The sequence below is a fragment of the Typopeltis vanoorti genome, chromosome 23 (assembly GCF_054136105.1).
Source record: "Typopeltis vanoorti isolate ZY-2024b chromosome 23, IOZ_Tvanoo_1.0, whole genome shotgun sequence".
NCBI lineage: Eukaryota > Metazoa > Arthropoda > Arachnida > Uropygi > Thelyphonidae > Typopeltis > Typopeltis vanoorti.
In genome coordinates, this window is record NC_143571.1 from 33,903,460 (window position 1) to 33,928,081 (window position 24,622).

At 35.6% G+C, this 24,622-nt stretch overlaps 1 protein-coding gene across 5 annotated transcripts in view; it reads left to right on the top strand.

Annotated features, from left to right (window-relative positions):
* mri (BTB/POZ domain-containing protein mrityu) overlaps nt 1–24,622 on the top strand; it is a 323,678-nt gene that overhangs the window by 119,036 nt on the left and 180,020 nt on the right. The window contains exon 1 of one of the 5 annotated variants that reach the window (XM_090412598.1): nt 16,437–16,893. The exons of the other annotated variants lie outside the window; for them this stretch is intronic. The gene's annotated coding sequence lies outside the window, so the exon portion shown is untranslated. Of the gene's footprint in view, nt 1–16,436; nt 16,894–24,622 lie in introns of those variants that run through there. 5 annotated transcript variants of the gene reach the window in all.

Here is a 24,622-nt window from a genome sequence, read left to right on the forward strand (position 1 = left end):
GCAGATTTAAAATAATTTTGTCTCTGAAAATAGAAAAACGTGAAATTAGAATTCGAGCTTACAATACCGGCATCCAGGCCATTTCTTTTCCAATATTCAAATACCGGTATGGACACACACACATATACGGGTTTTTAGGCGCTGATTTAAAGAATAATTGTTTATGATTTGTTCACATAAAGGTTATAAAATCTACAACAATAAATCATTAATATTACTTATTTTTCAAGTGTGGGATTATTATACATAATGTAATAGAAACCTGTATAACGTCATGAAACTCAGATCTGGTTTACTAGACACTTTGTTGCACACAAAAGAGCAAAGTAAATACTGTATTGTGTGTTAGTGGATAATTTCAGAGGTTGTATTTCGAAAATCTAGAAATATTTTTCTGTTAGCGAGGTAGTTTTATAATAGCAATGTCATCACATGCAAGTCATCACATGCTTATTATCAAGATACGATTAAAAAAAGTGGTAAATGAAATAATCGTCATCAGAAGTTTTCTATCCACTGCAGGAAGAATGGATCCCCCCTCAAAAAAATTCTTCATTTCAGTCCTATCTTGATCTTTTCTATGCCACCGAGTTCCAGTTCTCTTTGGTCTTCCTATAGCTCTCTTTCGGATACATTCAGATATCAACTTTGTCCATTTTTGAGTGTTACTTCTCAGAGTGTGACTTGCCTATTGCCATTTGGATCTTTTAATGGCTCTTTTAATGCCCATTACCCTAGTCTGATCCCTGACCCTAGTATTGTGCTTTCTGTCTTAAATGGTAATACCGTTTCCATTTCTTAAATGGTAATATCTTTCCATTTTCCTCTGGATAATCCTCAGTTTGTTGGTAATTTTTTTAGTCAGAGTCCACGTTGCACTTCCATATGTCATGATCGGAAGTATATTTCTGTGGAATATTTTTCTTTTAAAGCAGATTAGAATGTCTCCTTTCAGTGCTTCACGGTATTTTCCAAAAGCTACTTAATCAAGTTGAATTCTACGTATAATTTCTTCTTCATAACTTCCCTTTGCTGTGATCTTTTGTAAATGAAATAGCTCACCTTAAATGAGAAAGTAAAAAATTTATTCTGACTTTTGACGAATGAACATCAGTATGCAATAGACGATATTTAAATATGAATGTTCAACAGAGTGAGCAAATACAAATACCAGCAGAGAATTGCTTAGAGCTTGTAGAGGGGAAAAAAAAAAGTGAATACAGTCTTTCTCTTTCTAAAGACGTAATTTGCATAACAATGGTTCATTTATGACCAAATTTGGTAAAGTAATGGATGCTGAAACAGCAACTTTATTTGGTCCATGGTATACATCTAGTAATAACAGAAAAAATCTGGATTTAGCAATTTTATAGAATCTGAACAGGAAAATGATGATGATGCTAATGTGAGTAGTGTAATTACAGAAAATACTTACAGATACTATTCCTCATGAGATGGATTACAGTTTATCTCTCCTATAACAAAAATAAAAGTGGTTAGAATTTTTAGCTCACCAACCCAAAAGTTAAATTTTACAAAGGTATATTGTAGTAGAATTCGGTAAAGAAATCATCATGTAATTAGATTCCAGGACTCCTTGAAACAGTGTCCATGCTTGAAAGATTTTTTTTTAGTTGAGATATTGCTGTGTAGAAAGCTTTAATTAATTCAGGTGGTAATTTCAAGGATGGATTGAATTTACTATCTGCAGCTATATCTATACCAGTGTCTATTAAGGTTAGCAGCAGGTTTGCAATGCTCTAAAGAAACAAATCTTTTAATTGTAGACCCTGCCATAAAAATTTATGATGGAAACTCTTAGAAATCAAAATTCTGAAATAGCTAGAGAATTGCATGCGGCATAGAAACTCCGTATTTCACATATGCGTACAAATTTGTCACGGATTTTTCAGTATTTGCAGGCCACAAGATGATAGAGAATTATTTCCAGACTCAGTAAAGATAATATAGTAAAAATTATATTTCGCTTCATAAACCGTCTTTCTTCTTCAGAAGATTAACAGGATTCAACCTTAGAAGACTAACATAGAACAGAACATCGTCGTTCCGCAGATGGTTTACAAAATAAGAAATTGCTTGACTCTAATGAGCTAGTCATTAAAAGATAAACGTGAGTCGGCAATTAATGAGACTTTTAGAATTCTAGAAAATATGGTTAAAAAGAAAATAAGATTTTCTATAGAGGGGTGATGGGAACCTGCAAATTGGCTACGACTGTCTCAGTACAATATCACCGTCCAGCATAGAACTGAAAGGATGTTTTCTGCCCCTACTCAAATATGTACCAAAATTAGATCCAGTTTAAATGATAAGCTATTGATTTACGTTTCTTAAAAGCTCACTTTATTCGAACAGGTTGCGTGATTCGTACGTAGTATCAATATGTATATTTTTTGTTTTTAGAATAACTGTACTTTTAATAATTTTTTAGTCGGAATATTTATTATTGCAATAAAAGTTTGATTTAAAACATGAGTTCAAGTACTTATTTGTTTTTTCTTATTTTATTGCATAATTTTTATTAAAATTTAGAAAAATCTGTTTTTGGAATACTGGTCTTAAGATTTTGACGTATTGTGAGGCCTATTTGACAACATAATATATACATTAGCTTTTCTTACTGATAAAGTACATCGCATATTAACTTTGTTATTATTATTATTATTTTATTTTGGTGCAGATTTATTGTCATATGGTTAAATGCTACAAGTTTTCTCGTTTTTATTCGAGATTTATTGTAACTTTTGGTAGTTCAGTTTTTTTTTTTTTTTTGAATAATCGTTCCTTCATTTCTTTCTTTTTTTCCCCCTCTAATACTTTTTATTGTAGTTACTTTAGGTCTAAATCGATCGTGTTTTCATGAAATTGCCTTAGAATTCGTTTTTCGAAAAACGATTCATTGTTCGAAGAATTATTTTTCTAAAAATACATGCAATTGTGACAGCTCCAGAAAACAATAAAAACGACAAAATTTGTGTGTGTGTGTTGCATAAAAATGCATATTTGTATCCACTTCATTTGTGCCTTAATGCAGATATAAATGTTCGGACTACTACAATTTACTTCAAAAGCAGATCCCGAGACCACATTTCTAACAGAACCACAACTGTGAGCCTCAAAAATTGCCACCTGTCCCAACTATCCAAAGTACGCTTTTCTGTTTTACCAACCTATTCTTATATTGCCTTGAATTTTTTCTTAACCAGCTCTCTTTCCATATATACTGTAGTAGATCTGTGTATGCCGAATAAACTTAGAAACTGTCGATCTCGATACACCTAATAATGTGGAAGTTTTTGTCACTGATGTTCCAGCTAAACGCGCACCAACGATTAGTCCTCTTTCAAAGTTGGGCAAGTCTCCCATTTTCCGATTTTTTCACACGAATTATCACTAATGCACTTGCATGAAAACTAGAGAGTGTAAACAGAACAAGAACATTCAGTGCCCTCACCACAAATTTTTTTGAATATAACCAACACAAACAAATTCTATATCTAAATATTTTAGTGTTTCCATTATTTTGTCCAACCCCTGTATGTTGAACATATTAGCTCACCTCTTTTGGTAACTCGGAAGCCTACGTAGCTCCGTTGGAAACTAATATACCATTTGGAAAGCCTTAATTCAGTCTTGGACGCAATTATATAAAGGGTCTTTCAATAGAAGATAAGCTATTCTCAAAATATAAAATGGTTTCATATAAACCTCCCAGAAACTGAAGATTTCTCCTGCAAAACAGGCAAATGGGCCAGAAGAACACACGCAATTGGATTCATTATAGCTTCGTTTCTTTGGCCGTAATTTTGGCTCAACTTTTTTGTAACTCAGACCATAACACGGTTATGGTCTGAGTTACAACGTCCTTCGCCAAGCCATTTTTCTCTCACGCTCTTTGGCGCTACAGCGGTTCCAAATGGAGTGTCCATTGTAATTTCTACTTTTCTCTTTTCCCTAGTTTACTGTTTCCATTCTGTAGTTTCAGTCGAGACACTTGCTCTGCAGGAATAACTGAAATAATCCTTGCTAGAATAAAGCTTATTTCTCTCAAAATCCTCTACCACTGTCCAAGCCTTTTCTCCAACTTGCACTGCAACTCACAACATACATAGGAAAAATAATAATAATAACAAAATAAAATTCGATTTTGAAAGATTTAAATACAGAAAATTTACCTCATACTCAAATTTCGGTTATATCCTTTTTAGCTTTCTTCCAAGGCTGATCGAGTTCAGCTTCTGCCTTTCCACTTCTATCACAATAATTAGATGATGCTATTGTAACATCACCCAAAAATAAGGCTAACCTCCTGGCATCAGTCCAATTGTTATTTAGTTGACTATGACATATCACCTCTCGCTAGAACGTGACTAGTTCGCTACATAACTCCGATGTTTTGCAGAAACATATCAGAAGAATGCTTAATAACTTTGCTAACCACTCCCTAGGTCCGGATGGTATTCCTCAAGTTGTGCTGAGATCAAATGCACCTTCAAGATTCAGCATCAATCCTGTTTCGTCTGATAGGTTGCCATACTTGTTTGGCATCTAATACGAGCAAGCCTATGTACAGCCGTTTTTTTTTTTTAAATGAAGCTATCGTCTCAATGCTGCTATCCCGTTCCTCTTGAAAACAATGGAAAACGTCGTCAATAGCCTACCTGGTAAGTGATACCTGGAGGCTCGGCAATTTAGTGATTACTAATTATATATATTTAATATGATGGATTCCGTCACTCTCGCTCCACAGCAGCTCTTAGCCAACCTTATCCACTTTTAGACACAACCCCTGAAAACGTTTGGAGCAAGTGATTTGACTGCCTGGACATTTTCACAGCATTTGATTAGGTCTGGTATACAGCCCTGCTCATCAAACTGCTGTCTTATTTTCTACCATTTGCTGTAGGTTGTCAATTTCTGATTGAATATTTATCTTTCAATCTTTTTTGATTATCTAATTACGTAAACAGCAAAGTTATCTTCCTTGTGCACTTGGAAGTTAACAGTGTTGTGCACTTCACTGTTCAGATAGTGGGTCATTTCCTATCTTCACATTTCCCTACTAATGTCAGAGTAGTCTGGGGCTCGATATTTTTGACAGTGCTCTTCCTCCTGTACATTTAAGTGACCTTCTGTCACCAGCCTTAAATCTATCCATAATTTTGCTGATGACAGTATCCCATTCATCTTCTTCATTTGATTAAACTTTTTAGCTCTCAAATAATCTAAAATTCAAGATCAATAACCGCTCTTTTCATTGGGATGAATAGATTGGTGAACTTCACTGTTCGTAGAATACGGGCCTTTCTTATTTTTCTTACCTATGCTAATGCATATCCAGTAAAGAACAGAGCTCTCTTCTTGAATTTACTTATACCCTCTAGCTTTTCCTGGAACAAATAACTTCATATTCAGTACCGCTTGAACCCCCCAAAAGGCCTTAGTATGCTCTGTTGTTCGTGACACAACTTACTTATATACAACGTTTGTCATTCAACGTTCACCATATAATGGGAGAAAGAGGGGTGATATGATTGAGACTTACAAACTTCTAAAAGGGTTATACAGGATTTCAATTGATGGAATTTTTCAATTTATGGAGGGTGGGGAAAGGACGAGAGGGCATCCTTGGAAGCTGAGAATGAAGGGTGTAAGGGCTAGATTTTTCTCTCATATGGTGGCGCGCGATTGGAATGGATTGCCTTTGGATGTTTTGAGTTCAAGCAGTGTGAATGCATTCAAGAATAAGTATGATAGCTGGTGTGTGTGGTATGTGGCCTCCCTCGATGAGTCTCTGACTCCCTGGAGGTCTCTCTTAATGATAATAATACTGTAGTTCCTTTTATCCGCGGTCAATCCCGGTCCGAAAATATTAAATGGGAAATTCCAGATATAAAAAATTTATAATTACATCGGCAAAGTGGATATTAGATCCAACATTTTTTCAAAGCCGAATGTATGTAGAAACTTACGAAACTATAAATGTTTCGTAAGTTGAGCTAAGAGCTTACGAGAATACAATCCTCGGCATCCTCGAATTGCCTTAGCTACTTAAGTAGGTAGTGCGAGCTAAGGCAACTCCGGGATGCCGAGGATCGTATCCTCGAGTTGCCTTAGCTTGCACTACCTACTTGACTTAGATAAGACAACTCGGGGATGCCGAGGATTGTATTCTCGTAAGCTCTCAGGTCAAGTTACGAAACATTTATAGATTCTACAAACATTCGGCTTTGAAAAAAATGTTATCTAATATCCACTTTGCCTATGTAATTTTACATCACCGAAATGAAGCCGCATGGCTCTTTCTTTTAGTGATAAACATTTCAGCTGATCAGATCGACTGTCGCGGTATCACAATGCTTCTGTTCAAGTAATCCTTATTTTACTTAATAATGGCCCCAAAGTGCAAGAGTAGTGATGCTGACAATTCAGATATGCCAAAGAGAATCCATAAAGTGCTTCCTTTTAAGTAAAAAGATGAACTTTATAAAATAAATAGATAATAATAATAAACGTATGCTGAGGTTGCTAAGATTCCATTCACATTCAGATAACTTTTATTACAGTATGTTGTTATAATTGTTCTAGTTTATTATTAGTTATTGTCGTTAATCTCTTCCTGTGCCTGATTTATAAATTAAATTTTATCATAGGTAGGTATGTATAGGAAAAAACAGAGTACATATACAGGGTGTTCGGGATAAATTTGACAGTTTCGTAAGGAAAAAGAAAATCTTCTTTGTATCTATTAAATTTAATGAATTGACAAAAAAACATTACAGGCAGAGTTAATTACAATACTATCAACAAGATTTACTCAAAATAACCACCATTAGCATCGATCACAACTTCAATTCTGCTTCGGAACCTCGAACAAGCTGATGCTACAGTCTCCCTGGGAAGGGCCGCAAAAACTGTTTTAATTTTATCCATTAACTGGGCTTTTGTATTACTGGAAGTGCGATTGGTGTCTTTTTCAACTGCGCCCCATACAAAATAATCCATGGGGTTAAGGTCTGGGGAGTTTGGAGGCCAAACATTTGGACTGGTGAAGTCTTAGAAATTTTCAGACAACCATTTTTGACTTTTCCCAGAGGTGTGGCAAGGGGCCGAATCCTGCTGCCATACATACGGCCTACCATTGGCTACCCTTGTTATCCAGGGCTTGACTACAGTTAGCAACTCCACGAACAAAGCCCGAATTCCAATGCCAGGGTTCTTCAACACCTGTTCCTGCAGATTTGCGAGGAATTCTGCTGTACGAACGCAATCAGATCGTCTGCTAGGGATCTTTCTTCTTGCTACATCCTCGTAGTCACCATTGCAAGTCTCTAGTTCATGCCTGATTGTTTTTACTGTATTCAGGGAGCATTGGGCAGCAGTCGTAATATCCTTATTTTGATGGCGGGCACGAATCATCATGATACAAGTTATTCTCTTCCATGATTCAGGTGGATTCCAGCTATCCATCCTTTCTGACATCTTGTATATGAATGAAGAAGGGTCCAAACTTTTAAATGAAGAGAAGTGTGTGTTAATACATGTCACTTACGGAAAAATATAATTAATTATAAATATGTCAAATTTATCCCGAACACCCTGTAAGTACTATCCGCGGGGAATACGTTCCAAGACACCCCGCGGATAAGGGGGTGGGGAACTGCTGTAAATCCCAAATCATTCTACATTAGAATACTTTTCTCACGTATGGAGTGGTGCACCAAAAATTCTAAAAAAATGCTTGGTGTTATTCAGAGGATAGTTTGCTTGATCCTACTTTCACTAACTCACTTCAATTACTTTCTAGCCGTTCTGCTTCTGCGTTATATCTTTTCTGAGAGACGGTTGATTAAAGACATTTTTGAACTTTTCCTACCTCGGAGTGCCAGGTAGAGTGGAGATATTCTATCTTGGCTGCGAACGAAAGCAGATCGCCATAATGATAGCGACCCAGTCAAGATTTTGTGGGTCGGTGGAAGTCATACCATCTTTTGGTAACTGTTAGACAGTTGACGAGTAACTTCCAATTTCGATTCACCACCCAACATGCTTACTCTGATCACAAAAGTTTATTGTCGCCCTGTTCTGTAACGATTTGGTTGATTCGTGCTGATCAAATGTTCGTTTTCGGTGCTAGCGATATCTGACTTATTTTCTCTGATTAACTGCTTAGTTTTCTGCAGTGAAATTTATTATTTGCGGTTTTTGGCAAATAATAAATTTGTCAAATTCGTTATTTCGCTATCGCCGTTGCTTATTATTCGTGACCAACGATGTACATTATATCTACTGTTACTTCACCATAAAATAAATAAAAAGTGAATCGGCGGCGAATTTCGATGGTATTCACGTTTTACTGCATCAAAAATTCGATTACTGCGCGCTGCAACAAACTTGCAAGTCATTCTTCGGATACACGTTGACACGAGAAATACAACTGCGATCCACTGTTTACTATCAGTAAATCAGTTTATTAAACTGATGAAAGAAGACTGGCTAGCCTCTTTTCTCGCTCATACATACCCAGCTCCCTCCTGCAGACATTACTTTTGAATGCCCTCGTATTTTCTTGGGTGCTGCTCCGCAGAACTGGCCACCATCGTTTGACCGGTCCTCTCCCAGACTCACATGAATGCTCTTTCTGCCTTACGCTTTTCCCATAGCAATCTTCACGGGCGTTTTCTCCAGCGAAAACTGGCCTTCATCGTTTCTCCCATTTCTCTCTGAGCTCCAGGACCAACTGATGGGTGACGTTCATACACTATCCAGCTTCATGCCATTCGTTTTCCTCTAGTTGTTCAAAAAACTGTAACACGTCAACTAGTTCGTTTATTCTTTTTAATTACTTCTCACAGTGTCCTTTCTTTATGGATTTCATAATATCTCTTGCGTATGGTTGATATATAATGACCATGTAGACATTATTAAATGTCTTGTCATGACATCGGGTTTCTGTCTAGCCTTATTACTTGACTGTGGCAGGTCATCGAGCCTAATATTAAGGTATTTTCGGATTTAAAGATCACAGTTACAAATAATAATAATTTTTAAGTAAATTTGTTAAATATCCATTGGAAAAATTAAACATCGTTTTTGGATTAAAATATCAGTCAAATTTTGTTTCATTTAATCTTTAATATCTTGTTTCGTCGTAATAATTTGCATGAAAGTTTAATACATGCGAAATGATGTAACTGTACATTGTTAGGAATTTACATTGCGCATGTAATTTTCGTGGTCCAGCGATAATCTGCAGTCGCCCTTCGATTGGAAACACCTAGGTCCTAATTATTCTTCTCCAGGACGTAAGAAATTGATTTCATTTGAGAAATTGAAGGCGAGTTTGCTCTTTGTCCCACTTCGATAATACCTCTTTTAGGAGGTTCAGACCTCAAGATGAGATTTTCTTGCCTAGGATGGCTTTAATCTGTAATCTTCTTGGTATAAATATATATGAATTACCTCTTCAGCATGTTTTTTTTTTTTTTTCTCTCTCTCTGATTAACTGTCTACCTTCAAGAAATCAAATGTTTGATCAGAGACTGTTCTTTCATCTGTGTTGGTTGCCTATCTTATGAGCTGACTAAACTATCGGAAGCGAGCAGTCAAGTTGATTAATGACCAGTATTTCACTAATTCATCTACATTCTATCGCTCAGACGCCCAGTTTTTGTTGTATGAAATTTAACGGTGTTTCTCTGACTGTCATTTGTCAGAATTGTCATTAGTAATACCATACAACCCTTTAAATATCCTTTATAACATATCATTGATCAGCCACAGTTCATTTTCAGAATAATACAGCAATCTTTTCTTGTTTCTTCGTATGTGTTCTCTGAAACTTTCTCTTTATCTATAAATACCATCTGTGTGTAATGCTAACAAGTTTCTTCTCTTCAACTTTCCTTACTACAAGGAATTCACTCGTTGGTTAACAGTGAAAAAGGAATTTTCAACCCACGAAATCTTATTTTTAATCAAAATATCAACCAAGGCTCATTGTCGTCATCTGTGATAGTAGAAAAGAAGCTAAACAGACGTAGATTCGAATGGTAAGGTAAATTCATATGATGATGTGCAATCCGGATGAAGTTACAGGTGAGCTCGCGTCCAGTAAGCATAAGGCAGAAAAGAACAATTAAATCTGTGGCTTAAAAAAATAAAAAAGCGATGTGATGAATTTGGCACAACCGCTTCCCCGAATGAGAAAAGCCTTAGATTATTGAAATCTTTGTGTAAGCTCCGTTTATGGAGAAGTGCTTCACAGCTCTTTGTACAGTTTTTTTTCGTACGAACATTTCTATTGAGAACTTTTATATAGTTTCATACATAATTTCCTATAACTATAAGAAATTATGTGTGGCAAAGCGAGTTGTTTGAATCTTGGAACGAATAAACTTGGTGTGCTGCTAGTAGGACATTCGTAGATCTTCCAGTTGTAACAAAGCACGAGAGAGCACAAGGCCATTGCGCCTTGCATGAGAATATGGATTAAGAAGCCAAATTGAATATTGAACGTATATCCTGTAGAGTAGAAAATTCTGTTTTTTTTTCAGAGGTGCTTGTATACTCCTGTATCTGCTTTCTTGCCAATTATTTCATGCAAAACTTTAAACGACATGCGCTATGTGGATGATATTTTTGCTATCTGAGCTCATGGACAAATCTGCAGAGTATCAGTCCCATCTCATACATTTAATTTACCTTTGAAATGGAATCAAAGAATTGTCTTCCTTTCTTGGGTCCTTCTCATACTTAGGCAGTTATGTTATAGTCAAATTAGGCAGTCATAATGTACCAGATACTAGTTCTTTCATCATCATCTCGTCTTTGCAAAAAAAATTAGCATCATAACCTTGGTCCACTTGAAGCATGATATATTGCATTGATTATTCACAACAAAAACTTTCTCTTTAATGATTACCTCATAAGTATGGTCAGTGTTTGCAGTTACCTTTTGACGATACAATCATTTGCACACGTTTGCAGATGATTGTGCTTGTTCTATATCAAAGCATACCAATATAAAGATTGAAAGTCTCGAGTTCATGCATTACGATGTATTCGTTGCTTGGCTATGGACCGAATCCATATTACAAGAAGCAGTCTTACATTATTGCACTTCCACCTCCAAACTTAATCGCGAAAACAACACATTGATGTAAAAAGCGTTCCCTGGTCATCCTCTATACTAAACATGTCCATCAGACTGGAAGGGAATATAGTGAGATCACTACCCGGACTTATTTTCATGTCTTTATTTTTCAGGTTCTGTGTACTTTTACCAGTGTCAGTGGACGATAGCATTCGTTGTTAACGAAGTCCGTGGGCTGCAGCTCTTCCTTGAAAATTCATGGCATGTGACTTTGTACGTGTTGGGAAAGAACTTGAATGGATTGCCCTTTCTCTTGAAAAATCAAAGGACAAATTTATGTGATACATTTAGAACAGAAGACTGCTGATGTCTTCATTATGGATACGCTAACCACTCGGCCAACCAACCGGTCCCTAGAGTCGTGGATTCCTGATTATCTAATCCGTTAATCACCACGTTATCAATAACGCTGCTTTAGCTATCGGCTTCCAACATTTCGTGGGTGAAAATGGCATTTAAAAAAAATAAATAAATAAAGCATCATGCATGAATTGGTTATTAAGTGACATAACAATAGGTTATCAATAAGGGAAACATTACGTAGAAAATTTGTATCCATCCATATCTTATAATAATGTTTCAGCGCGACTTTGGGTATTGCTCTTTAAGAGAAGGAATCAACCTGCACGGGCTAAGCTGTGTCCGAACATGACTTGAAAACATATACAGATTTTACAAAGCTTGCCAGCACTTAATAAAATTAATGCTGTCTGACTCTATGTAATGTACACGTTTAATGCATAAGCTGTTTTCAATAACGACAAAAAAAAAAAAAAAAAAAGAGTCAGAGGACCGACGTTTAGTGTGGAATCGATCTTTTTATTCTTTCAAAACATCGCACAGTAAATCAGCTTTTCACACCAGTTCGAAACTGGTGCGAAAAATAGAGCTAATAACTTTTTTTTTTTTGTATTAATAGGAAAACGATTATTTTTTTAAATATAGTCCAAAACACTTTTCAGAAATATATAGCTTTAATGATTCGGTGAGAAAAGCTCACTTTAGCTCCCTATTAGATATGATTAAATATACGGCAGTTTTTGGTACTCAGTTTTTTATACGCAATAATGAACTTCAACAGGCGTTCATTTAAAAACAAAATTCATCGTTCTTCGAGTAGTCAAGTTATTTTGACCGAAACTCGTGACTTGTCAAAAGAAAGAAATTTTTTTTTTTTTTTTTTTTTAACTATTCAAGTTCTCCTTCGAAACAAGACTGACGAAAGCTTACTTTGATTATTTTTCACCAATACTAGTTCATACTTGTCTCAATCTGTATCATACAAGCTCATTTTTGAAGATGCTCAAACAGAGGATTTTCGATTTTTTGGAAGGCATAACTTTGTTCATGCTGTTCATCAACTCTGTTTTGTACTGGTCTCTATTTTCTGTTATTTAGTAAGAAGTAAGGAATTTAGTAAGGAATGGTTCTTATTAAGTTGCATAGCCATTTTTATTTTTATGCTCATAAATGCTTTTCACGTCTTTTTTTTTTGTGTGTCTCCCATCCACGAAATGTTTTTTGTAAACCTATAATATATTTAACCTGAGTGAGCTAAGGATTTTTTTATCTTTTTTATTAATTTTATAAGTGTTTGTATTTTTTTATTTATTTTTACATAGTAGAAACATGAAACATTTTCAAGACACTTCAGGCCTCCACTAAGCGGAGATGTGGTTTCACACAGGCCGATGAAGTTCATCCACTTAAAATTGTTAATCCCACTTAAAGACAATTGTAATTGTCTTTAAGTGGGATGAACAATTAAAGACATTTACAGTTGTCTTTAGGTACATCCGCACCCACAGCGAGATTTGAACCTGCAACCCAAATGCAAAACCTTCAATTTGGAACGCTAAACTGGTATCCATTCTCATCGTCCCGCAATACTAATCTGCTCTTCCTATGAGAGTCGTTTCTTATCGTGCATCATCACCAAGAAAATACACATTCCTCTTCAAACCATTCACAGTGTCAGTGATATGCGAGGTAGTAGTGATTTGAGGAGAAAGCCCTCTGGCATTCCACTTGTCACTTTTTCTTTGACCATTCCTCTTTGATAACCTTACTGCGATATCAGCTTATTATTTCAAACAGCTCTTTACCCACTCCCAGCCATCTTACTTTCATCTAATAGCCTGCAGGACAGTATTCTTATCATCCAACTCAGTTGTTACCACTTGATTATAAAATGTAAACAGATTACTAAGACAGAATTCCCCTTAAAGCAATGTTGCTTATCATTCCCACAAAGTATCAGATCACTGTCTGACCACTTCTGAGTTCTGATTCTCTTTTCCATGACTGGCCTGTAATTTGCTGCTTCTGTGTGGCACTGCAATACCCTTCTTATCTTTTTTTGGCTCTATGGAGTTTAGACTACTCCAAGTAAACAACCACGCCAAGATAGTACCAAGTCTCTCAACACATCGAGATTTTTGCAGTATGTTTAAGACATCCAACTAGTACATCTCCATCTCTCATCTGTTTTCATTCAAGTATCAGGTATAAATTCTTTTCACTTGGATGACGTATACTGATAGAGTGGTTGTTCAATAATTCAACTACTTCTACAATAAATCTGCATTCACCAAAGTTATCTTTCCACTCTTTCTCTTTTACTCGCCGCATTACGAAAGAACTCCTTTGTTTTCGTTTAGCGTTCTTAGTTTTCTTACGTAATCCAATTTTGCTTATATTACCATACTTGACATTTTTCTAACCTGCCTTTTCTATAGTTCATGCGTCGCCCTTTTCCTCTATATTTCCTGAACGTTGGCTTGTTTTTGTATACTTCCTGCTTATTGATGCCAAACAGTTTCAATTTTTGGTCTGCAGTATGCTGACAATGACATTTATGAAACTAAAGCCATACACGAGCATCGGTATTCTGTAAAAAAGTGATGATCATTTTGTGGGAATTTCAATAACACTTGCAGAAGAATAGTTATGAAATTGAGCATTGCTTTCTAGCCCAAATCCTTCTTATTCGTGTAGGTGTCTGCCGCCAAGTTATGATTGCAGTTGTTTAGAGCAATGCTTCCCAAACTTATGGATGTAAAGGCCCCCTTTGAAAAAATTAAAATATTTCACGGCCCCCATCGAAAAAAAAATCGTAATACAGACATATCTTATTATAATATTTATTGTATTTATATTCAAGATTTTGCGTTTGTAAGCTTTTTTGTGCTTCTTATCAGTACCTTTGAAATGAAACTTATATGAATCAGCACAGAGGCGTAGCTAGAGGGGGAGGGGACGGTCCTCCCCCGGGTGGCACTTTGAACCTTTTTGAACTTTTCTAGTTAATTCTAAAATACAGTCTGGAGAACTCATTTCCAAATATTGTAATACCACTGCGAATTTTCCTCACAATTGCTGTAAGTGTTGTTAGTTGTGAGAGGAGTTTTTCTAAATTAAAATTGATTTAGAATTACCTACATTACTATGAAATAGACTTCGCCAATGTCTTCGACGATTTTGCTAACAGAAAAGCAAGAAAAATAACATTTTAGAATGTTGGAATTAAAGTTTTACTTCAAAAATAAATATAGTGTTTTAATTTATTTCACTATACGTTGTTTTGACTTTTTGAGAGGGCGGCAAAAGCACTAGCTACACCACTGAATCAACATATATTTACTAATATTCATTAAGTGCCGAAATACGCAGGAAGCAAAATTTGTGAACCAACAACACCAATGTGTGATTTTTTCCATTAAAATATAAAAAATAACAAAAAAAGAAATGATAAAAATTAAATATGTTTCTTTTAAGATAAAAAAAGAACTACTTAGTCTTCAAACATTTTAAATTTGTTTTCATTATTTCACGCCCCCCCCCCCCTCAACAAAACTTGCGGCTCCCAATGGGGGGGGGGGTTGACACTTGCTGCTACTCTAAAGAGAAAGTAGAGACAGAAATGGATGAGATTTTCCCCAGTCATTAAATTAAGAGTGCTAATTCACAGAATAATAATAAAATGTATTCAAGAAATATTTTCACTGAAATACATGAAAGAAGCTACATTTAAAAATTGGCTACTATAAAATCTTTAATGTGTTTTTTCATATTAAATTCTCGTTATTCCTATTGTTATTACTACAAAGCAACTCGATTGTCATAAATTGTGATTAATCTTAAATTTATAAATCGCATCTATAAATCAGAAAACTCAGGTAGGATATTATTTCTTTTCTTGTTATATATATAAATTAATTAAATTAATGATTTTATATATATATATATATATATATATATATATGAAGCTAATATATTATTAATACATAGATTCAATTTGAAAGCTATAGGGTTGCAAACGACTCCGTGTGAAACGGCAGTTTTTTTTTTTTTTCACTTCCTAGTTTTTTGATAAACGCCTTCCGTTTTTAACAGATGTGATGTTTTCAAAAAGTAAAAATATACCGTTTATATTTGTATCATATTTCTAAGTTTTGACACTTTTCTAAAACTTATTAGTTATAAAAATGGATGGAATTTTGAACATCGACGTCGAAAATTTACACGACAATAATATATACTTAACATACATGATAGTTTTCTTGAAATGTCTAAAGACATTTCACAGCCTAGTGGATTTTATATGTTTATATAAACATACTGTATATTGTTTACTTACGCTTGGGGTAAAGAATTAAACAGATGAGAAAAAAAATATTGAGAAAAACAGATGAGTCTTTGGACTCCTTGGAGGTGTCACGAAATAATATTTCTTGTTAAGTATAATATACTTTGTAACCAAGCGGGAAAAAACTTCTACCAACCTGTTAATTTCATGATAGTCAAAAGTGTGGGGAAGGATTGGATTTCAGGCGAATTTGTCGTTTGCTATGTAGAAAGCATTAATTCTGATGTGATTTATTTATTTAATTGGCATGGAGATGTTGGCAACACTCTAGGCTTTGGTTTTAGGCATTAATTTTAATAAGCATTCTAAATTTTCAAATTAGCCACATATTTGGTGCGAGTGTGTGTATATATATATGAGAGAGGGAGAGAGATCAGCGCGCAGCTACGTATTATGACGGATAAAGCACAACAACAAAAAAAATCGTTATAACCACTGTAACGGCCTGGCATAAAGGCATAACTGATGTGTTCGGGGTATGTCGACGACAGCTGTAGTGAAGAGGATTTAAGTCCGCTGCCTGTCAAGTATTGCATTAGTGTGGATACACGTGACGTACAGATGGGGCATTATTGACCACTTCCTATCCAACATTGCTGATGTTCATGAGACAGCACTGGTGCACAACAGTTTATTCCCAACCTGCGTGGCGAGGCGAACTAGAATGCACAAGACAGAGAAAAAGAGCGCTGTGTAACAGTCTGGAAGGTTTCCAATAATGTGTACATAAAGAACAGAATCGGGAGGAGGTTGCGGTTACTATAATGAAATAGTATCTCCAGAAGCATTATGAAACTGTAACGACAACTTATCGTTGTGGATGGACCAGCGAGAACCCATCGCTGTGGCCGAGTACAGCTTTACCGATGACGGGCCTATTCCGCCACCCGAAGAATGCGAAGAACCCGATGATCTCGTGCCTTCACGCCGCCGCCGTTGGCAGCTTCGTCGTAAACCGTTGCTTAAGCTGAGCTCTGTGATTCTCCTGTTAATCGCAGTCTTCATTATAGGATTCATTGTACTTTCACCTTTACTGCATTCGCTTTTGTAGCAGGAAGCCTGCTTACAGGTATGACACAATATGGCGTATGTGTTCGCTTTCACCGAGAACATTTTTCGCACGTTAGCGAGTTTAGTATAGCTCTGAATATTTTATTATTATTTTATCAAACCATATGTCAAGAAATTTGTCGTTTTTATCTCTTGTTGCATCGGGTATTTTTTATGCCTTGACTCTGCATTAGGTATAGCGCGTAGTAAGTAAAGAATCGAATGAAATCTGTTGTTCTTCTGCCGTTTTGAACGTGAAATATTGTTGGAAAGATTATCTTTAGAATGGTGCAGTATAACTTTTTAACCCACGCAATGAAAATGAAATTTAGTAGTGCATCTCTCGTGGAAAATTAGTCTTTGAACTTCACCATGATAGCCGTAGCACCTGCTGCTTGAAATGGCTCGCAGCAGGCGTCAGAAAACCCATACTGCCAGCGATGAAATTTATGAAGCAGTCTATATAGCTAAAAATTAATGATTAAACCTGCAGTTATTATATTCGAAATTTAGCAAAATTTCTTTGCTTATGCTATTATAAACTGTTGACCTAATTTCTTGAACAAGTTCCTGAATTGATCATTACGCATATTTGCGAAACGGAGTTATCATTTAATCACAGAATATGACCAGTGAATTGGTGGTTTCAGTCATAAAGGAGTTATAAATTTTAAAATTTATTCTGTTTTCTCAATTCTTTGATTGAGTTCCAACCGAAATCTTATCATGGAATTATCGGGAATTTTAAAAACTGTTGCTTATTTCTTCTGATCGTTCCGTCTTATCTTATAATTCTGAGACCAGAGAAAGGAGATTTTGGAAAATGTCACTTTTTTTGTTGTTGTTTTGTTATGTTCATTATAGCAGCAAGCATATTGGTTGTGCATAATAATTAAATTAGCCCAGATAATATATGTTATATATACTGTATAAATTTTTTATGAAATGAAATAAGGAAATCTTGGGAAGAAATTGATTTTTTCTTTTCTTTTTTTCTTCCGTTGGAAGCATGGACATTGACACTTTTCTTTAATGGATTATGACAGCGTTTAAATGTATTAAAATGATAAAAACATATTCTCTGTTAACTTGTCAATATTAAGAAAAACTGAAGAGATTAGTTTCAGCCCTTAACATTTTTTTCATCATATATTTCCAATTAACTTATTAATCTAGGTTTATATGCTACTATTAATCCATGCATTTCATTGATATATGATGCATTATTAATCATAAACATTTTGAGAGTTAAACCTAGTAGAGGCTGAAAAAGAAAACAAAATTTTTGTGGCCCCAGAAGTAGGTTTTATCTTTGTATATCTAGAAATATTACCTCCCCTATTCTGCTTCTCATCAGCACCTAGTCTCCATTACCTCTGACAACAGATAAAATGAACAAGAGATCAAAAATGCTTCAGCATCAATAAAAGGCAAAATTCACTTTTCATGGCAGTCCAAAAAGAAGCATTCAAATAGTCAAGTTAGGACAAATATGTAGCAAGCTTTTTTGTTATCATGATATTTTAGCAACATACATTTCACATTTTCAGAAACTAAGATTTGTTAGAGAGGGGGGGGGGGTGTTTAAGGGTCAAAGCTATATAACTGAGAGAAGACCTCCACATAGCCTTCAAAGGAATGCAGAGAACCGACCAGGGCATCTGATCAATCCTCACCTTCTCGTGGCACACCCTGTTAGGTATCTACCTGGATAATGAACGGACGAGGATGGGCTGGCAATTTGGGATTTAGCTGACCAAATTGTATTCTTATTGGCTTAAACCAAAACATAAATGATGGTACAACATGACAGGATTTCACGTTGCCCAGTTAAACAAGGCCCCCATTGTTTTTGCCAGGAACCAGGGCAAACAGTGAAAAGTCAGCTACTGGAACAAATCTGAAAACACACCCCAACTCAACATCACCAGAGTTAAAGATCGGTACTATCAACATAAGAAGCCTGAATGGCAAAGAAATGGAGCTAGCTGAGGAATTAGATAAGTACCAGATCAACATAATAGGGATGACTGGAAAAAAAAAGACAAAAACTGGTGAGATCTTTCTGAGCAATAAATACAAAATGTTATATTCAGGCAATGACAATCAAGGAGTAGCCATAGTATTCAACACTAAATACGAGGCTAATCTTCTTGAATGGCAGGCAGTCTCAAGTAGAGTGATGTATGCAAATATGAGAATGTGGGGAACTGGACAGTGAGACTTATTTGTGCCTATGGTCCCACAGAAGGTTCTTCTAAGGTAGAAGTGGAGGAATTTTTAGAGGCTTGAGAGAAAGCAACTGACACATTGAAAAAGGAATGAAAAAGGAAAAGTTGGTCCTAATTACTTTGAAAAACTGCTAAATGAAACAAGCAATGATGACAGCACAATGGTAAAAAACACTGACCAGGCATGCGGTCAGTGTTTTTTACCATTTTAGCCATCAAAAGCCTGAAATGTGAAAAGGCAGCAGGAGTAGATGATATTCGACCAGAAATGCTCAAGTATGGAGGTATAAAAGTCATACAGTGGCTGCACTGCATAGTTCAGAAGGCCTGGACAGAGAGATGAATTCCAGATGATTGAGTAGAGCTCTCATAGTACCCATATATAAAAAGGGAAATAAAACTGAATGTGAGAATTACAGAGGCATTTCATTACTGAGTGTTCCTGGTAAGATATATGCAAGTATTGTTATATTATTGCTACGGGCAACTCCAAGGAGTCCTTAGACTCATCGAGGGAGGCCGTAAACATCATGTCAAGAATAACTATTCAATATCCACACAGTATCTATCATACTTTGCTTTGAAATCATTCGTCATGACACTCACAACAGACTCTGGCTGCTTATTCCACTCATTCACCACTCTCCAAGTAAAAAACCTAGTTCTAACACCCTTGCTAACCACACTCTTGCCCAGTTTCCATGGATGGCCCCTAGTCTTCCCACCACCAGTCCTGTTCTGAAAAATATCCTCTGAATTAATCTTATAGAAACTCTTCAGTAATTTGAATGTCTCAATCATATCACCCCTTTTCTGACTATCAACCAATTTCTGCAACTCACAAATCTTCAACCTGTTCTCATAAGGTTCATTCCATAGACCTGCTATCATCTTGGTCACTTACCTCTGGATCCTCTCCACCTCCTCCCCATCAAGAAGAAACCCTGGCACCCAGATCTGGGCACAGTAGTCAAGATAGGGTCTTATCAAGGCTTGATACAGAGGAACAATAACTTGCTTGTCCCTGCTTGTCAAAGTATTCTTTAGATTCTTCGTCAAAGTAATGAGCTGATTTAGCCACTTTTGCTATGTGCCCCCTAGACTTCAAATCCCTGGCCTCATTAATCTCCTGGAGTACAGTTCTACCAATGTGGTATACTGCTGCTAATCTTTTCATCCAAAAATGCATAACCTTGCATTTTGCCACATGAAATTGACAAGCATTCTCCTTAGCCCAGTCCTCCAATCTATCCAAATCATGCAAAATTTTGACATCATGTGCATTCACTGTTGCCCTACCCAACTTTGCATCATTAGCAAACAAATGAACAGTTCCTCTCAGATCCTTTATCCTAATTCCTATATCGTTAATGAACAAATTAAATATCAAGTATACTTGAGAAATGGTTGAGAAGGATTGTGGAAGAGAATAATAGTTTAATAGTGAATGATTCAGGCCAAATAGAAGCTGTCAGGATCAGATTTTCACTTTATGACAGATAGTTGAGAAATATCATGGGAATAAAACAAAGATCTGTATTTAAGTTTTATAGATCTGGAAAAGGCATATGACAAGGTGCCAAGAGAGAAGCTATTCCAAACGCTACAGTAATATGGTGTTAATGGGGCATTATATCAAGCAATACTTTATCTCTATTTGAGTGTAAGTCAGCAGTCAGAATTGAAGGAAGTACAGAAAGATGGTTTAATGTTAAATCTGGTGTCAGACAAGAATGTACATTATCCCCTGTCTTATTCATTATCTATATGGATCACATTATGAAGGAAAATGGTATTAAACCCGATATCAAAATTGGAGGTGTTAATCTCAGCTCTTTGCTTTATGTGGATGATTATGCGTATTTATTTATACTTCTAAATAAATCCGCTACAAGTCTGCAAGATTCCCTGACTAAATTGAATAACTGTTGTAATAGATGTGGTAATGAAGGTCAACATTAAAATGACAAAGACGATGAAAATAGGCAGAAACATTGAAAATATCAACTGCATTGTGAATGGAGAACTTATAGAACAAGTAAAATATTTCAGCTTTTTTTAAAACTATTTTTAGGCACAATTTTTAGTGAAGATGGTAAATTAAATATGGAAATAGACAACAGAATCAACAAAGCAGGTATGGTAGGAAGTCAACTGAATAAATTTATATGGAATAAGAGAGAAATTAGCCAGAATATTAAATTATCTGTATACAAGACAGTGTTTAAACCAATTTTAGATTATGGATCTGAGAGCTGGGTTAGAAGTAAAACACTTGACCAAAGACTAGAAACAACAGATATGAGTGTCCTGAGAAAGATTAGGGGCATGAACAGATGGCATCAATGGCAATATCATATTAAAAGCAAGGATATTAGGAAAGAACTTGATATTGTCAGCATTCAGGAATGCATTAGCAAAGCTAATCTCAGGTGGTATGGTCACTTAAGCAGAATGGGAGAGGAAAGATTAGCAAAAGAAGTGTTCTCTGCCAGGTTGGGTTGGCAGGAAAAAGACCCAGAGGAAGACCAAGATATAGGTGGATTGATACAGTAAAAAGTGCCCTAGAAGACAGAAATATAAGAACTGATAATATTGGAGTCTTGACATTTAACAGACTGATTTGGAGGAAAATTGTAGATAGGAAGTTAGTAATGATGTAAATTTTTCATGTAGTACTATCATATCCTGTACACCCCTTGAGGGTATATATCAGGAATTTGGTGATGAGATTTGTTAGATGTTAAATATAACTTTGTCTTTAAAATTTGATTTCTTAGGCAGACTTTTAAATTTTTTAATAAAAACATTTTTTTCAAGAGGCAGTTACATCAGCGACTATTAATATTTTTTGTTTTTATGAAAAATGAGGTTGCCTGCAAAGTACTTTTTTTTTTATGTTACTCCCACCCAACAAAGGTATCTCAATCTTTGCACAATTTCAGTACCACTGCCCAATTAAGAAATGTTGGTTTACTAGTACAAATACTGTTTTATACTTATCTCTGCATCCAAATAACATCATATATAGAATCTTAAGGTAATTTTATATGTTTAATGTAACTTCTTCAGAATATAATGTAGAGTAGTAGTTTGTAAATTGCCTAATGAGATTTGTACACATTAAATGATTTACAAAATATATTATTATTATTATATCCCAAGACCTCATGGAGTCAAAGACTCATCTGGGAGGTCCTTTTATCACACACACACACATTTCATCATACTGTGTCTTAAACATGCTCAAACTCCTTGCAGACACCACACTCTCAGGCAAGGCATTCCAATCATTCGCAACCCTGCACAAAAAACACCTGCCTCTCACTCCCCTACTCACACCCTCTTTATACAGTTTCCAGGGATGACCTCTGGTTCTCCCCTGATTTCCCACTATTCTCTGTAGAACTTCTCCACCATTGATCTTATAACAACCCCTTACCAACTTGTAGGTCTCTATCATATCTTCCCTCTTCCTTCTCTCCACCAGACACTGCAACTTACATCTTCTCAATCTTTCCTTATACTCAACATTCCAGAGGTCAGAAACTACCTTAGTCAGTCGCCTTTGGACCCTTTCCAACATCTCTTCATCCTTCTGAAAACCCGGTGACCAAATCTGGGCACAATAGTCCATGTGTGGCCTAATCAAAGCCTTATATAATGGAACAAGAATCTCCCTACTTCTACACATCAGTGTCCTCTGCATCATTCCCAGAAGTCTTTGTGTTGTCTTCACAATTTTGGCGATGTGTCCCCTAAATTTTAGATCCTTATCCACTATCACCCCCAGATCTCTTATTTCCTCTACTTCCAACAATATATTCTCACCAAGCATAAATTCTGCATCCCATCTTTGTTTTCCAAATTTTAAAACCTTACATTTTGCAACATTGAACTCACATCCCCATTTGCTTGCCCAATCACTCAATTTATTCAAGTCTTCTTGCAAGGCCACAACATCTTCACTACTCTTTATGGTTCGTCCCAACTTTGCATCATCTGCAAACAACTGAATATCTCCATCCAAATCTTCGCCAATATCATTAATATACAAGTTAAATAGTAATGGCCCTAAAACAGACCCCTGAGGCACTCCACTAGTGACTTTCCTTTCCCTGGATATTGCACCCCCCATACACAACTTGTTGTTACCTATCAGATAGCCAGTCTCCAATCCAATGCACTAATCTAATATCCAACCCCATCTGCTCTAGTTTGACTGTTAACTTATCATGAGGTACTCTATCAAAAGCCTTTGCAAAATCCAAGTATATTACTGTATCCTTCTCCTCTGTCCAAGGAAGCAGTCACTTTATTGTAATAAGTAAGTAGATTACTAAAACATGACCTCCCTTTAGCAAATCCATGCTGTCCATCAAAGATTATACCATTGTTGTCAACCCAACTCTGGATCCTAGTTCTCACAAGCTTCTTCAACAACTTAACCACAACACCTGACACAGAGATAGGCCTATAGTTTGATGCTTGAGTTCGATCACCTCCTTTATGAAGTGGCACAATCTTGCCCTCCTTCCACTCTTTAGGAACTTGACCAAGTGCAAGACTTGTATTAAAAAATGATCTTATAACAACCCCTTATTACTGTGCATTATATTACTATAGCTTTTACAGTGCTTTGTTGTATGTCTGATTACAAAAAGTTCAAAATTACAACATAGCCCTTTTTCCAGTATTTTAAGAAGGGGGAAAAAATAGTTCCAGAATGTTCAGGCAAGTTAATTCCATTGTTTTAAGGATGGTAAATGTTAACTTAAATCTAGAAAGTTTATATATTATGCAACATAATAATTTAAAAATTGTGGGACATGACTAATCTCAGATCACTTAAATTTGATGTTGCTCTTTTTATCCATCATTTAATACAATAGCCAGTGCTATTTTTAATATTCAGAGTTAGCTCATAATAAACAAACCATTTTCTACTATAACAATTTTCCTTTATTTCCATTTTTTTTGCCAGATAATTGTGTTAAGGTTAAAAAATAAGATAACACTAAAACAGAAGCATCACTTACAAGAGAACAAATATAAGATAAATCTAAAATAGAAGCATCACTTACAAGAAACAACATCTATCTTCATTGAAGACTGCAGAAGTTGTTTTTAATATATACTTAGATTAATCTTGAATTATCCTAAAGAAAGAATTTTCATGACAATTTTTTATGATCATCTTACATAAATGGAGTAAGCAGTTATAAGTAAGAATGATTAACACATCAGAACTTAAAACTCGGTGCCACACTTCAACTGGCATTAAATTAGAAAGCTAAAATTTGCCCATTCAATATTGGAATTTATTAAAAGCTTGAAGTGCAGCCTTTCGTTGGTGATGTATTTATGAAATATAATCACATCCTAAGAATGCAAAAGGTAAATGAAGCTAGGTCATTCATTTTTATTTTTGTTTTTTAAAAAAGATAAAGACATTTTTGCGCTCAGGGATAGATAATTTAGAACCCCACTTAAGAGACCAAAGGCAGAACTTTTTTT